Here is a 16,982-nt window from a genome sequence, read left to right on the forward strand (position 1 = left end):
GCTAGGGTGAATTTCACCGCAGAATAATAACTACACTAAATTCGGGAAATTTCAGAGTAATGTGTTCATTGAAAAATATCACATCATATGAACTACATATGTATGTACATTGATATTCAGTATCAATTGATCAAATATTACGGAGAATTTGACTGATTTGTATTGAACATCGATTCCTGACCACGTTTTTTATTTTTTAATTGATGTGTGGTAGTACATTTTGGAAATAGTTCTAACACGGTAATTTATATTATAGTCAAATTCCGATTGACCAATAAAATGCTTATAATTATGTTTTAATTTTAAAATCAACTCAAAGTGATGCCTACCTTTATAGTTTCCCACTTTTTAATATTTTTTTACCCAATTTAAAGTATTTCATTTTGATTTAAATGAACTTAACTTAACACATTAAACATGTAATTGAAGTCTGGACCATTTCGACGTATCAAATGCCAATCACTAACACTATACAACTTATTGCAATGCTTAGAAATGAAACCTATGACTTAAAATCCTTAATATTTGAAATGATCCATGTATATGTACATATATACCTATATATGTATATATAAGCCATTGTATTTGAAAGTGGTGGAAGTCCAATTTTCAGTTCCAAAAACACTATTTCTGTTTGACTTATTTACAAATTGATCGCTTCTTTTAATTCGATATGTCGAGAATCTCGGAAAAGGAGAATAAACGTATTATAGGCTACCAGTATTTTTAAATATTGTTAAACGCAAAACATTATTTTTAATGTTTTGCGAAATAATTCTCGAAATGAAAGTGAATTTATGCCCAATTCATTTATTTATTTCAAATATAACGGCTCATATATTGTATGTAAGAGCCGTTTTAATATACATACATTACAGTCCATGCGTACTTTTTTTTCGTTCACGAACACACTATGTAGTTTGTGTATACAAAAACCATTCGGCCAGTTACAAAATAATAAATAAACCATAATTTCGGGTATTGGAATTCATCACGCAAAATGACATTTCGTCCTTAGAATGGTTAGGTTTCAACCCCAATTTAAATCCCATAGGGAACCTGTGAGCTATAATAAAAACTAAAATCCTTTCTTCTAAAAACTAAATTCAAAAAGAATGGCACTAAGAAATTTCAGAAGATTATTCAAAAACATTGGTCGAATCAATGCCTCAAAAGTAAAGAAGAGGCAGTATTACAAATTTAGCTAGGACTGAGTATTAAAATTTGTTTTATTTGTAGCTAATATAATTATAAATATAATTTAAATTTCAGTTTTCGTATTAATAAATGAGTTTTATGGCAAACATGCGTTTACTATAAAAACTACATACATATGTAAGTTGTCTCAAATATAAATGATTTCGAAGAATTTCAATAATTGGTTTATTTCGCAATTTGTTACAGATTTTGCAAGTTGACTTACTTAATTAATAAAGCAAAAACAATTTCAAAATAAAAAAGTACAGTATAAAACATTGTAATGCAAAGAACTGTCGATTTTTAAAGCTAGACCCCTTTCAATGACCGATACTGTACATTCACTTAATGTACCGGTTGTTTATTCCGCTTCATTCGACGTGCGTATTTACCGACCATCCCCTTACAATTAAACTAATTGAACGACGGGATATGAGTGGTGGAGGGTGAGCTTAGGGGGTGGGGCAGAAACTGCGAAGCTCGCTCGCGTTTCCTATATACAACTTTAATAAAGTTATTAATGAAAACAACCCCGCGTGCGAGAGAGCTTCGTACGGCGTCGTAATAAAATTTAATGCGTGCGCGAAAAAAGCTCGAAGCGGCCACGCAAAATTGGAATGTATTTTATGTGTTTCGTTCCAATTTGAAATAATCTCGTTACGCTCTCTAAACGAACGTAAAAGCGTATTATTCGCGCGAAACGAGCCTCACTTCTGCGACAGGTATTCATATTGTAAGATGCCCTGCGTTCGCCGTTGCCGAAATGGAAATTTTAGTCTATATAATGTAATATTCTGATATATGTGTGTGTGTGTTTCTTTTTTGATAAATTGTATATGGATGAAAATTGAGGAAGAAGCCCACAGTGCGTGAAGTAACTGAAAGATTATGTGAATATATCGAAAATGTGAGTTGTATTTTTCGAAGGTGAATAATAAAATTTCCAGATAATTAGAGATACATATTTACATATACATATGTACATACATATAAATATGAATGTATTGTAAATTTTGCGTATTTGATAAAATATTATCATGATTCAATGCTACTTTTATAGAATTGTCAATTTAATGCCAATATTTGGATGCGGTGCATCCGCTCTAAAATCGCCAGACAAATTGAACGACAGATTAACGGACGGCTGCTTTAAATGCAGTTCTCGTCTTCTCGAATGATAGATTGCACATCAGATGACGGGTAACCTTTCGACGTGCACAGATGCAATTATTAAAATGGTAATTATTAAAATTGAGTTGGATCTTTCAGGCGAGTTTAATAAGGCAAGATTCGATAAGTTCCGAATCTTGCCTTATTAAACTTGCCAGAAAGATCCAACTCAATTTTAATAATTGCATCTGTGCACATCGAAAGATTACTCGTCATCTGATGTGCAATCTATCATTCGAGAAAATGAGAATTACGTTTAAAGCTACCGTTCTGTTAATCTGGCGATTTTAGAGCGGATGCACCAAACCCCAATATTTTTATAAGCTAAAGTGATGAACAATTCTAACATCACTATGAACTAACTTTAATACATGCAATTTTTTCTTCAAAAATATCTGATTTTCGACCCATCTAAAAAAAATCAATAAAAGTTTCACAAGCAATTTAAAATATATAACAAAGTAAAATTTTGAGATATTAAATACCAACTTACCTTAAAAATATGATTAAGATGCAGTAAAAGAAAAAAATCACGGTGTTTTTAACGAAATAATTATTAACCTTCGCGAGAACCCACGTCAACACTGAAGGTATTCACAAGCAAAATGACTTCTAACATTTCTCTTTTATTTTTGAAGACACAACCAGCAGCGTGGTCTAGTGGTGAATGTTGAATTATTTCGTACTTGATGTTACGAGTTCGATTCCCGCTAATTTTCGCTGTTGGCCAGACCTTGGTTTGTCAGTGTCGATCGTTTCTTATCAGAATTTGCCAATTTTTCTGATTTTCATTGAAACGATTCCTGTAAAAATTGGCGTTTCTTTCCCAATTTTCTGTTGCGAACCTTTAGTTATTGTTATATCTTAGGTGGTTGTGGTTGTTTATCGAATATAAAAATTCGTATTGTTACATGAAAGTTATTCATTGTTATTTATCGTATTAATACGATGTTTGTAATATCTGACCATAGATGTCAGATATTGTTTAGATTTACATGTATCTATGTAATAATTATGTGGACTAGGAAGGCGCATTTGGGGTTTACCTGTTAAGCCTTCCTGGTATATTTGTAAATAAATAAATAAATAAATTTTGAAGGATAATGTACCGCTATGTTTTGTCAGTGAATAGAGTTTTAAGGATGAGCTTACAAAAAAAAGAGACCAAAAGGTTCCATAGCGAGTTATTTATAACCATCACAAATGGACGTACACGCTATTCAATCGGGTACATATTGATTGATAGATTTTGATCTCGGTAATCGACAATCTTAGTAGAAGTTCACACGATTAGCGTTTTTGATCATTTTCAGATGACAGTTTTGCCATTGATGTATCTACATATAGAAAGTCATCAGTTTTTAAATAGAAAATGTATGCAATGCCTTCACTGATATAAACTTAATTAGCAAAAATAACTCTTTCCATGTACATTCTACGTGCCTTTAAAAATTCATCACTTTTTAGGTTAAAACTCTAACTATAACTATGAATAAAGTTTCTTTTCATTAAAATTGAAATAACTATTGGAAATAATTGGACAGACTTATTCTAAAGGATTTTTATATTTAATGAATGAATACTCGTATACGAATGGGCTTTCATCCAACTGGTATGATTAGCGCTGAACTTACATACATCTAAATAAAAATGTGAAAAGCTTGATATGTTGTGATTGGCTACTAGCCGAGGCACTCTCATTATCAACGTGAAATTACTCATGCTTTTAACCATGACTTCACATGTGATATACGCGCGTAGTATTCACGTCTAAACATTCACACTTACGTAAATCTGAAATGCATTCATATTGAAATTTTCCTTGCCAAATCCATGCTCTTTTTTTATTACTATCGTTTACTTCGAGCATACGTTTCTCTAGCATAACGTCTCCTCCACTTGTTGATATTTCACGTCAAGAAGTTGTTCCAACTCCGTGTCTAATGACCGTTCCTTCCTTCCGTTTTCGGTCTCCTTCTTATCCCAATATATATGTATGTATAATACGTGTAATAAAAGTGAATTATTCATCCGAGACACGGTGCAGTCAGCGTTGCTTTCTTAGTTTTTCTTATTTTAGATTCAGCGGGAAAAATTCGTTCCGCCTCAATGGGAAATAAATCTAGCACCATTAATTTTTCTTCGGCGGGAGAACCCAACGTGGTAGAGACCACTCGGCATTATTGAAGTTAAGCTACCTATTAAAATGCCTTAATGGCCAAGGTATGTTCTGAGACTTTACGCTTTAGTGCCCTGACCCATTTCCCCCATCCAAAAGTGTAATAACTTCACGGATTAGCTCACTTCGTCCATTATTTTTATATACGAAGTGACTAATTCACGATTACACGGATCATTCTTTATTCTACACCGATAAAATCAATTCCGAAATCATACTTTAATAACAAACGATCAAAATCGGCGCAGATTTTAACCGCAAATTTTCAATACAACATACATTTATGTATAAAGAGAGTTTGTTTGTTTATTTATATATATCTTATAGCCATTTGGTAAATCATTGGATATTAAAACCACATAGACCGTCTTCTGTTTAGTTTCCCATCTAGTTTTATTGTTGTAACGGATTTAATAAAATTGCCTTTTGATTTTTATTTGAATATTTTATTTAGATATTAGTCATCGTTAGTCCTTCGTTTTAGCAGAACGTTTGTCAAGTACTTTACAATAATTTAAAAAAGCGTCGAGTAAAATGCTTATTTACAAGACACTAAAATAAAACACAGTATGATTGATGAAGTAGGATAGTTGGCGCCATTTTGTTGCCACCAACTCAAAATATATAATTTTACGTCGAAAAACACACGACAAAACACATTCAAATTTCAACACTATTAAATTGAAAATATCCCTCATCATGTTTTCGTAACGAATACATAATTTTAACATCGTCATAATTAGATAACAAACAAAATCAGAAACCGTCTTTACCATCGCAACATTACATCGGCAAGTCATCGCCGGAACGTTACATATATTATTATATATACATACATTTCGTGGAAAATGTACACGTCATATTTTCAGAACGAGCGTATAATCGGTCCTGGTATATAATATTTTTTTAAATTTTATTCTCGCACAAAACAGTGGTAATTTCGGTTAGCGGTTGCGGCAAACCGTGTTTACACGTCATTGCAGAGCTCGGATTTAATTTTTTTTTGACGACTGCTCACGACCACGTTTCCTCTCTATTGTAATATTTTTCGCGCGAATTATTATTTTCTTCTTCTCCTTGCTTTTTCATTGTTTCTCTCGCGCAATGCGGCGTCGAGGACTGCGCGCTAACACCGAAATTTTGAACGTCTAATTAAAACGGGCCCGCCGCCAGGAGGGGCACTTAATTTTTCCATTACATTACGCAGTACGAGCTAAATTATAATTAATTCGTCCCGTTTCGCACGTTTAATTTGAGATGATATTTCGGAAAAATGCAGCCTGTAAACAAACTCCGAGTTATATTGTAATATGACGCGTGTATTTGTATGGAAGACATTTCTGCTAACAATCTATGTAGTAATGTAATATTTTATTCAAATATAGCCACAGCGTAGTGCACTATTAGAGCTATTGCACACTAGTAGAGAGGTGGTGGGTTCAAGTACTGGCTTAATATGGTGCTGGCAAGATCTTGTGGTTTTTAAAACACAGATCGACCGTCTCCTGGTGGTATTTTCCGATTTTCTAGGTTATTTCTTGTGGCGGATCCAATAAATCAGTATACCTTTAGTTTCTCTTAAAATTTCTTTTATTTTTTTTATTTACATATTTATTCCAGGGGGGCCTAACAGGTAAATCCAATTCTCCTTGCTGGCCAAATTATATCAGTACACCTTAATTACCTTCAGTTTCTTGTAAATTCCAGTTATTTGCATCGTGAATGCTACCTATAGGTACATAATGAATTTCTCACGAATTTGCTGTGTATAAAAAAAATGTTGATTGTCCATAGATGTCACTATTCTATTCTATGTACATACGTATGCACTGCTATGTTTGAAAAATTTTAGTACTTACGTACAAAAATAACCTAACCTGGTAATTCCTGTCATGGCACATATGGTGTGGTGTATTTTCTGACGTGGAAAATATGATGTACGTATGTATGTAATAAAAATATAATATCATAGTATGCCGACCAGCGGCGTGGACTAGTGCTTTCGAGCAGAGTGGTCACGAATTCAAGTCCCACTAGAGTCCCGCTGTTGGCCAGACCTTGGTTTGTGACTCCAGGTTGATCGTTTCTTATCAGAGTTTTCTGATTCTCATTGAAACGGTTCCTGTATTGGCATCTTCTTCCCAATTACTAATCTCAAGTTATTAACAAGTGTCTTGAGGTTCGCCAATTTGATTATTTATTATGTCCGGTAATAAAGAGACGTGAGAAATTAGGATGTAGTTAGTGCATTGAAACGAATGAAAGCCGTTTTTTTTTTAAATAAAAATACCATTTTCTACGACGAAAAAGAACTTCCATCGACGTGTCTTGCCAGTGATGACGTATGGATCCGAAACTTAGGCATTGAAATCCAGAATGCTGCATAAAGTCCAATGTGTTCAAATAATTACGAAACGCTGTATGTTCAGCATAACGTGAATGGATAGGAATGGTAAGACATGGGTGAGAAGTATAACAAAGGTGGTTGATGTAATGGTGACAGTAAAGAAATTCAAATGAAACTGGGCGGTTCACGTAGTTAGAAGAAAGGGCGAAGGAAGTGCTCGAGTGGTACTCGAGAGAATTTAAAAAGGTGGAAAGATGGCCACAAGGCGAAACAGGTGGATAGAATTAGAAAAAATGTGCAGGATATGATGAAAGTTGCTTAAAACAAAAACGAATGGATGCGAATTGGAGATGCCTTCATCCAGCAGTGGATGGCTGGCAAATGGCGAATGACTGTAAATGATGATGGTGATTATTTCAAATCTCCAAAAAAATAAGGATAATGTAAAAATATATATATATATATATGTATAAAGTGCTTTTATCTAACAAAGACGTACTTACATATATTATATGTATATGTACATGCTTCTTTTATTAGTATTTTCGAATTATGACATAAAATACGCTTGCGTACGTTTTATTGATCCGTTGATCTTTTTGGTCAAAACTATCGGCTTAAAATACGTACACTATTTATATAATTTATTACATACATATTTCATAAAAATTTACGATTCTGAACTGACCACCGTAAGACATTCAGCATTTAATACTTTTATCCATAGTAAATGGCAAAAAGTTTCGACTAATTTTCTTTAAGGTTTTATTTCCCCATAACATTAAATAAATATCTAAAACTTATCGATAAAACAACGTATTTTCATAATGTCGGAAAATATGATTTTTCTGTGACTAGTTTTTCATGTTTGAAATATTTTATCTTGTTTATGTAAATAGATAAAAAGCATTCTTACGGGCTACTATTTATAGGTTTTACTATTTATAATACATACATACATACATCTATTTTAAGTCATATAGTGAAAGCGAAAATTGAACGGATTTAAATTTTCCGAATTTCATTGAAAATATCCCTTTTCAATACGTATTCCGTTCATTGACGGCTTGTCAATATCTTGACAGAAGATTTAACCATTTTGACATATCGAAACTCGTCAATGGACTACAGACTACGTACATAAATGCTTATACATACAGTAATGTACGGATGAAATTTAATTGATCCACAAAATGTAATCAAAATACAACTGCTATTATAGGTATAATATAATATGATGAAAAGGCTTCATAACCAACACACAATTTTACCCGACGAAAGATTATATCTCATCGAAATCAATTAAAAACTTTTGTCCTTTCATAAAGAAAAATCGAGAAAACAGTTTGATATTAGTTATTTCAATTTTTCATAACACCTTTCTAAGGTAAACAAAAACGAAACATTAAATTTTCGAGTCTGTTCGTTGTACGCAATACTAGTTCGCAATACGGGTTCAACTTTGTAGTAAACGAGGCGTTCAATTTCGCTAATTTAATTAGGTGGGTCGAAATTATGTGCGCTCGCCATTTTCTGTGGTTGCAGATGTGTCCGTATAATACGCCAACTTTTGCAGAGTTAAATTATAATATCATTACCATTCGAATGTCAAATCAAGCCACCTTAAAATGTGCACATTATTTATATATATAAATAATATTATTTTATATATAATATCTCTAATTGAATTATCCGGACGTTTATTATTGTTTTTGGGGGCTATTAATCTGATTAAACGAATTGACCTTATCTTCTATTTATAAACGTCGATTCATAGCGTAATATGAAGACGAAAGCAAAAATATCCGCTACGATATATAAACGGATATCCAGTGTAATATTTTAGAAATAATGTTTGGAATTTTATAACATTCCTTTTGTCTAAGTATTATTGTTGTACATTTATATAATCGGACTTCGGATGGGATAGTTTTATTCTTGGGTTTGATTCTGAAATTGTTTCCGCAGAAAGCACGTATATCTTTGATCTTTCGGTCGAAATCAAAATTTCCAGGTAAACATTTCTGTATATTACAATGTATCGCATTCTGAGCACACCGAATAGCTTTCGCATCACTGTCCCTTTCAGCTAAAAAAAGAAATAAAATCCTTTCGCATCGAATTTTCTCAATATTATATACATTATGTTCCGCGTATAGGGTAGAGATTGCTCGAATAGTACGTGTGCTCCGGTTTTTTTTTTCATTTTTTCTCGAGTTCTCGTCTGAAAAAAGTGTTTCCAGGAAAATGTTTACGGAACATGGTCGTCGGACAATACTTTACAGTTGGCAAAAAAAACATGTAAGAAATTCGGCGTAGATTTAAGATATGATTCCACACAATGGTACTCTTTATATTGCGAAACATTTACGCAGAATGATTCTCGAATTTTTAAATGCAAAAAACTCGTTTTTTTTTTTACATTCAACAAGAGCAACCATGCTTTCCAAAATTAGATGAGGCTATACTTCAATATTGTAAGTCAAGTCTTACAACCCCGTTCTAATAATTAAATTCAAGAACCCAATTTATTGACGTCTGAAGGAGCAATCACTGGTCATAAAGTTGTCGAAGTTACGAAGCGAAACAAGGCCGAGGAAATTCGCCGGAAAAGCGATACTAATTAATACAGCGACAAAATTAGACACACACATATATACATATACATATAGGGTAATATATGATCGTAGTCCATCAGTGGGACCTGCGTTGGTCCGCCGGCACGATAAAGGCCCAAGTTGGGGCCTCGAATTCGTGCCCATCAACGGACCGGTCCAGCTCAAAATGGATGGTGTAAAATTAATTCGGGGGGTTCGCTTACTTAACAGAATTTAGTGTGGGATAGATGGAAAGATAGACAGATGGATCGATTCACGTACCAAGTCGACATTTTTCCCCCATTTGGTAACGTAAAGTGATAACAGTTCGATTGAACGATACGTTTGACGTAAGTCAATAGCGCTTACGATGTTCCTTTGTGACTGTGGCAAAGATTTGGCGTTGATATTTTATATTATATAATACCAGAATTGGCAGAATTGGTGAAAAGAAACTATTCTATAGAAAAGAACTATGAAAAAATTTTGCACAGAAAAAGTAAACATCGATGCAGTTTGAAGTATGTACATATGTTTGATGTACTGCCCATAAACGGCATTTTTTTAAGTGGGCGCAATATGAAAGGATTTGGAATTATATATTGGTATAATATGACATTATAATAGAGTCGGATAAAATTAGAAAATTATGACAGGAGAAAATCTATTTAAAATTTGTCCTATATGGTTTGTAAGCACACTATTTTATGAACGGAAGTTATGCACATACATTTTTAAATCATGTATATGTACTTTTAAACTCTCTCTTCTCTAAACGTTATCTTTTTCTTTTAAAGTCAATTTGTAAAACAAAAATTTATTATACAAGTGAAATTGTACCAAATTGAATTGTATACATATGTAAATTTCATTCGTTAATGAACATATGTACTATAATAGTTCATACACGAACCAATCTGACCAGTTATGGTGTACACAAAATTACAAATATTGACAATCAAACTATTTATTCAGGCATAAGTTAAACCTTTTGTCAGCAGCTACTTTTGCGGTACTCTTTTAGCGAATTTTTATTTATTTTTTGAATTCGGGCGAAGCCGATCCACCCAATTTTATATTTTCCCATGATGCCGTTATCGGGTTGCCTTGAGCGACATCTATGGTATTAAACTTGTACATTTTATAAATTTTATATATTTTTAAGTTTTTGAAATCATATTCAAATAGTGGTGACATAGTGGGTAGGATAGTTTTTGCCACTTTGATGAGGAACCGTTTCAACAACGAAATCAGATAAATTGGCAAACTCTGATAGGAAACGATCGACTTGTTTGACCAGCAGCACTAAAGGTAATACTCGGAATTATTTTTTTTCAATCGAGGTCAACTCACGGGATCAAACCCGGTAACACTTCGGTAGTTAGAATTAACACAACCACCATTCACCAAGCTATGCTGCTGACTTTAAAAAATTGTAATTGTAAAACAGCTATCAATATGACAAGAAAAACCGCATGCGTTTTAAACGTCAAATATAAACAATATCCTCGAGAAATATTGAAAATGAAATGTTTGAAATTTCATTTGCAAAAGTACTATTTTCAACTTCAAAAATAAAATAAAAAACAAACACAATGCACTCTCATTGGGGACAAATTTATCAAAATTAAAGCAAGCACTTAGTATGTACAAATTCTAAGTAACGGCAGTGCTACTTTATTGGGTAGTTAGTTAGGTCCAAATAACTTATATGTAAGTATCTACCTCGAAAATTTAGAACTTCTCAAGACGCTCTTGTAAGCTGGTGGAGGCACTCCAAGATGCCTCCACGAACAAAGTTTAAGAACCTCTGAATAAAGCTATCACTGGTGTAAAAGACATACATATATTACACGTACTATGTGAATATATGCAAAGCAGTCGAAAATTACGACGACCGAATGTAATCGATACCTTTGAATTGAGGTTGGTGTATTTTTTACAAACCTCGTTTTTGAAAAATATACATACATATTTCAAACGCTGATGATCAAATTTTACGAGTGAAAATGCACGTTTTTACCCAAAAAGCACGTACATACGTATTATACGTACCTTTGATAATAATAACGGGATAATAATACACAACAATATCGCTCTATCATTGCAATCAACACCTAATTAGCACCGAACGGAAAATGACACTCTCTTTTAATAAATATTTTTAATACACATTTTTTTTTAACTCTTTTGATGTATAAAATCTTTCTCCTATTTTTTTTTCATTATTTTTTCCGCTGCAGAATCTCTCTTCGTTTTTTGGACAAGAGTATTATGTTTGCACGCGTCGGATATGAGATATCTATTACCGAGGCGGCAAGTGTTGTTGCCGGAAAAATTGCGGGAAATTGGTTTTTCTAGCGACGCGGGTCAATATGTTGTAGTCGGCAGCCCGGTATATTGGAATTTTTAAAATTCGATATCTAAAAATGACGGTTTGTACCCAAACACAACATCATACATACATACGTTTGATACATCGAAAGTACCCTACAGAATTTGCAATAATTTAATTTAATTTTTTTTTAAATATCAATGCAATAAAAATTCTCCCAACTTTTCCTCATATTATAAAACTAGATAGATTTGAGAATAGTATGAAATTTAATCTACGGCTGAGTGAGCCCGCAAAACTGTCTAAAAACGTGCATTTAGTGTGCACCGTGTATCGTGTCGTCCAAAGTCCGGTTAATGCATTCTCTCGTGCATTTACTGACTGCTGTGCGGTTTAAGTGATTCATTTATGTAGTAGTTGCGAATTTTGCAAACTGTTTTTGTGTTTTAAAAAGTTTTTGCAGTGGTTTTGCACGCCAACTGTGCCGTTCCGCAGAGCCACGTATGTATTTTATATACTTGTATGTTCAAAAAGTGGAAAATAATAAGCAGATGGTTTCAAGCGGAATTAAAATTATTATAGGGTTGCGACAGTTTCTACACGCGATCTATATTGCTTTATGAATCGACTTTTGCACGTGAAAACAGCAATGCAAATGAACGTACATACATACATATATGTATGTACGTGTGTAAGAGGAAGTAGATATGAAAAGTTTAAAGAACAATACACTTACTTGTATACTATGTAGATTTTTATAGTAGATACATTTGTATTTGCGTTAATGTGTTTGATTGTAATGTGCACGTATTTAATTTTTCAACTTGTGTTTTGGAACGATGACTCTTGAAAAAAAAAATGACTACAAGGTAATTGTAATTTTGAGTTATTTATGTATTGCAAATTTGGTTTGGTTCAATGACTTTCTGATTGGAATTTGGTTCAATGACATTTAAGTAAAAAGTGATTGACTGATCACTTCAAGTTCAATCAAAGTAAATTGGGCTATTTTCATAGTTTCGAAGCAACATTGAAGTTGAATAAAAAAATACTTATTGAAAATCAATGACAAGTATTTGAAAGCTATTGATTTTAAATAAAGAGCAAAAAAGACGTCGTTTGTATAGAAATTGAAAATATCTTAAAAGTCAATAATCCTTACAGCCAAAACTCCGACTAGTAAAATAGCGTGGCCATAAATACATTCTTCTTTTTTCACCACAATTGGGAAGACAACTGCTGATTACTCTATACATAAATTTAGCAATATGGCAAGTTTCTGTTTTTGTATATATACATTGATCTGCCTCTTCTTTTTATTCTTTCCACATTACCAATTGAGAAGAGTTGATTTGATCTACAGAATTGAAAAATTCATTTTTGTGATACTGAGAAGCTATCTGAATTATAATCACCACAAATATATAATTACCATTGCAGAGTTCTTCAAAGTTAGATATGCATATGTAAATGGATATGTATTTAAAACCGAAGTTTACATGTCCGGAGCTCCAGCCGAATTTAAATTCATTTGGAATTAATATCAAATCGAATCACTTCATATGAAAGCATGCCGTATGGAAAAAAATAACAAACGAACCACGATTTTATTTAAAATTAAATTAATCACGTCCTTTTGTTTCATACAACGACGCGACGATGAGCGTTTCAGTAATTCGAAATTCGTAGAGGGCAATTTATAATTATTATTTATTTCCAACGACGCAATCACAATCGGCGAACTTATGTAATAAATCAACGCGAATGACAAAAGTATGTTTAATCAGTGCCTCGTCACGGACACAAGAGTGACCATCGTCAAAAGGGCGCCAATATAACCTGTCAATAGGGGCGCCATTATAATTTTCCGGACGTTTGGCCGTATAAAATGACGCCTACAAATGAGTGTCGGACCCTCTCACACCCTTACATCGCTCTCATCACATCCTCCCCGTCCTCGAAAGCCCCCAAGCCACCCTTCCCATTCATCCCCTTTCGGCAAACACAATCAGTCTTCCGTGACGCTCACGTTAAAAGCCAACCGACCACTCGGCCATGCGGCGCTGATCCGCTCGTGTCAAAGGCTTAAATATTTAAACGCGTCACGGTCCTTCTGAATTAAGATCAACTCTATAAATTGCATACGAGAACGTATACTTTACGTATGTACATACATATGTAGGGTTTGTGGATCAATATTGAATAGAATTTGTGAATCTGTATGGCGCTGGGATCTCGATTGAAAGGCATTCTGTAAAATTTGAAGCATTTTGCACATAAATATTATATTTGACATTTCGTCGTTCGCAATGTGTTGACTTTACATGACTTACTGACGGTGTACATATATAGTGTTTGAATTTGAGCTACCGCTTGTGTTAACTAGTAGGTATTGACGATATATGCGAATCAAATGTATTTAGTTAAAAATGATATGGTCCTTTTTTTTAATAATATGGACTTACTTCTTACAAATACTGCAGAATATTCAAAAGTTTTAGTGTGAGAGGAGAAAGAGAGAGAGAGTCATGACTGGATTTGTTTTATTCTGAAAATCCAATTTTACATACATATGTATGTATGTATGAATAATAAAGGGTGCTACTTTAGTATGCGGTCTACCTTCACATATCTACTTTAGTATGCGATCTACCTTCACGTTTTTACTTTAATATGCGGTCTCACTGTCTCAGTTCTTGCGTGTTAAATAAATAGGGCCAACCCTAACTTAACCTAACCTAACATGACCCTTAAATAAATAGGTGTTAGCTGCTAAGATATGTTTTTATGTGAAAATATTCATGAAATAAAACTTAAATAATATAAACATGTACTACTAATAAACAATATAAAACACCAAAAGAAAAATTAATTAACTAAATAAAATTTTAATAGATGAAGCTAAATTCTTAGAGACTTGCCCAGAGGAGCATTGGTAGCAAACAGTATATATAGAAGTTTTTTCTTTCGTTATTTATTTATTTAAATTGGCTCACATACAGAATAAAATATAAAAAAAGAAAGCAGTATAATGAGACATAGAAATAATAAATACAAATAAAAATATAATATTCTATGCACAGTGAGAATATAAAAAATCAGCTGATGACTAAAAATAAAACTATCACTGTTTGATCTGTGTACATATGTATGTAACTTGTATTGGTTAGAAAGTTTGTTTTGGAGGATTAAACAATTAAATTTGAGGCTATGAGTTGCAGCCGGAGATACATATGTATACTCATTTATGCAGTTAAGAATAGGTTATTAATACTAAGATTGCTTTTATGATTTGCTTTAAGAATAGATTATCAATGAGTGATTGTCCATAAATGAGTTTATGTATTTACAGAAATGAACTTATCAATCATCAGATAAATTAAATCAGCTGATAACTAAAAATAATTGTATGTGATGTATGTATGTAAGCTTATTGTAAAAAACTAAATGTATGTAAGCTTATTGTAAATCATATTAACAATTAGATACAACATAACTTCTTATTGAATACTTATCTCGCAGATATAACTCCGTGAAGAGATATACGTTAAGCCGTGAAATGTCAGATTTGACGCATTTGGCCATAAATCAATATATATCGTGTATTACCCTACAAGAAGCTACACGCCAAATTTGAAATTTATATATACATATGAGAGTTAAAACCAAAAATATTTATATATTAGAGATAACGAGAACCAATATAGCAAATTTCATAAAATATAGAGTGAATTATAGGCGTTTAAACAATTAAAATCTGAAATAGCATATCAAGGCGAAAAGCTTGAAGATAGATTATGGTAGCCTTACGTACCGTCATAAACGTCACCGTATCCGAGATTCTGGATATTTGTTACGCATTGTATACGATATTTTATCTCCAACGTAATGGCAGACGATACATTAACGTATATTGATGACCAAAATGAGCAATATGGCAAAGTATGAAAACGATCGGATAAGAGATAAAAATGACCACTGACACGAAAGCCATGTGAAACGTAAAGGAGGTATGTAAAAATAAGAAAACACTATCCCAATAAACATCTTTCAATATAAAATAGTATTAACAGTGGGAAAAAATCCAAAGTGAAAATACGTACTTTTGACTTTTGATTTGAACTGGACGACTACTTAGAGAGATTTGAAAGCTGAAAAGTACTACAAATGAAAAATAAAATACCTGACTATGGATTCCAATATTCATTTTAAACAGAAAATTAACAGACTATGAGACATCGACCGAACAACACGAATATATAGAAAAATCGCGCGATTTAAAAAACACATATATCTCCGAATCTCGAGCAAATCAACATTTTTTATTACCAGATTCGTGTTCACTGGGCATAGATCTATAAGAAAAGTCATATCTCGTCTCTGATCCAAAAAAAGTCGTCACTTGTCGAACAGTGTTATGTGAAGAGTGGGTATACCTCACGGGCCCGAATGTGAAACGCCCGAAAACGCAAATATCGGAAGGCAAAGATCGAAAATCGAAAGATCTCAAGTCGAAAGATAAAAAAGGGTGCATGGTAAACGGTACATACTCACTTAATTTGCGCGAGCAGGATACAACAGGAACAAGAGGAACAGGCTTTTCCTCCCGTATTAATAGTATTGTTACGTACGCCGCGGATTGAGCGAATTGCACTTAGACCAACGGATATCTGTTATCGGATTAACTAAATGCATGCACTTACTTCCAAAGATTATATCTGGACTCTAAGTGCATTTAGGCTAAGCAATGAACGTTATTAGTTATTTCTCAGAATCGGTACGGGAAGACCCAATGTCTTGGAAATACATATCCGAATACGTGACTATACAACAGGTAAACAGATTAGGCGTCCTGAGAGATCTACCCTTTATAAGGCGGTACGTAAGCGATATAATTCATTCTGGACTTAGCAGTGACACTGCGCGTATCTCCTTAATCATCAATAAATGCTGTGAAACGACTGTTGGCCTTTTACTTGGATCCTCCGCCCACCCCTACGCAACAGTATTAACAGTAAGAAAAAATCCCAAGTGAAAATACGTATGTACTTTTGACTTTTGATTTGAACTGGACGACTACTTAGAGAGATTTGAAAGCTGAAAAGTACTACAAATGAAAAATAAAATACCCAACTATGGATTCCAATATTCATTTTA

General features: G+C 33.2%; 1 protein-coding gene across 11 annotated transcripts in view; it reads left to right on the forward strand.

The window, feature by feature from the left end:
• LOC143918344 (potassium voltage-gated channel subfamily KQT member 1-like) overlaps positions 1–16,982 on the forward strand; it is a 275,499-nt gene that overhangs the window by 75,447 nt on the left and 183,070 nt on the right. The gene's annotated exons all lie outside the window — the stretch shown is intronic.

The sequence above is a fragment of the Arctopsyche grandis genome, chromosome 10 (genome assembly GCF_051622035.1).
Source record: "Arctopsyche grandis isolate Sample6627 chromosome 10, ASM5162203v2, whole genome shotgun sequence".
Classification (NCBI taxonomy): domain Eukaryota; kingdom Metazoa; phylum Arthropoda; class Insecta; order Trichoptera; family Hydropsychidae; genus Arctopsyche; species Arctopsyche grandis.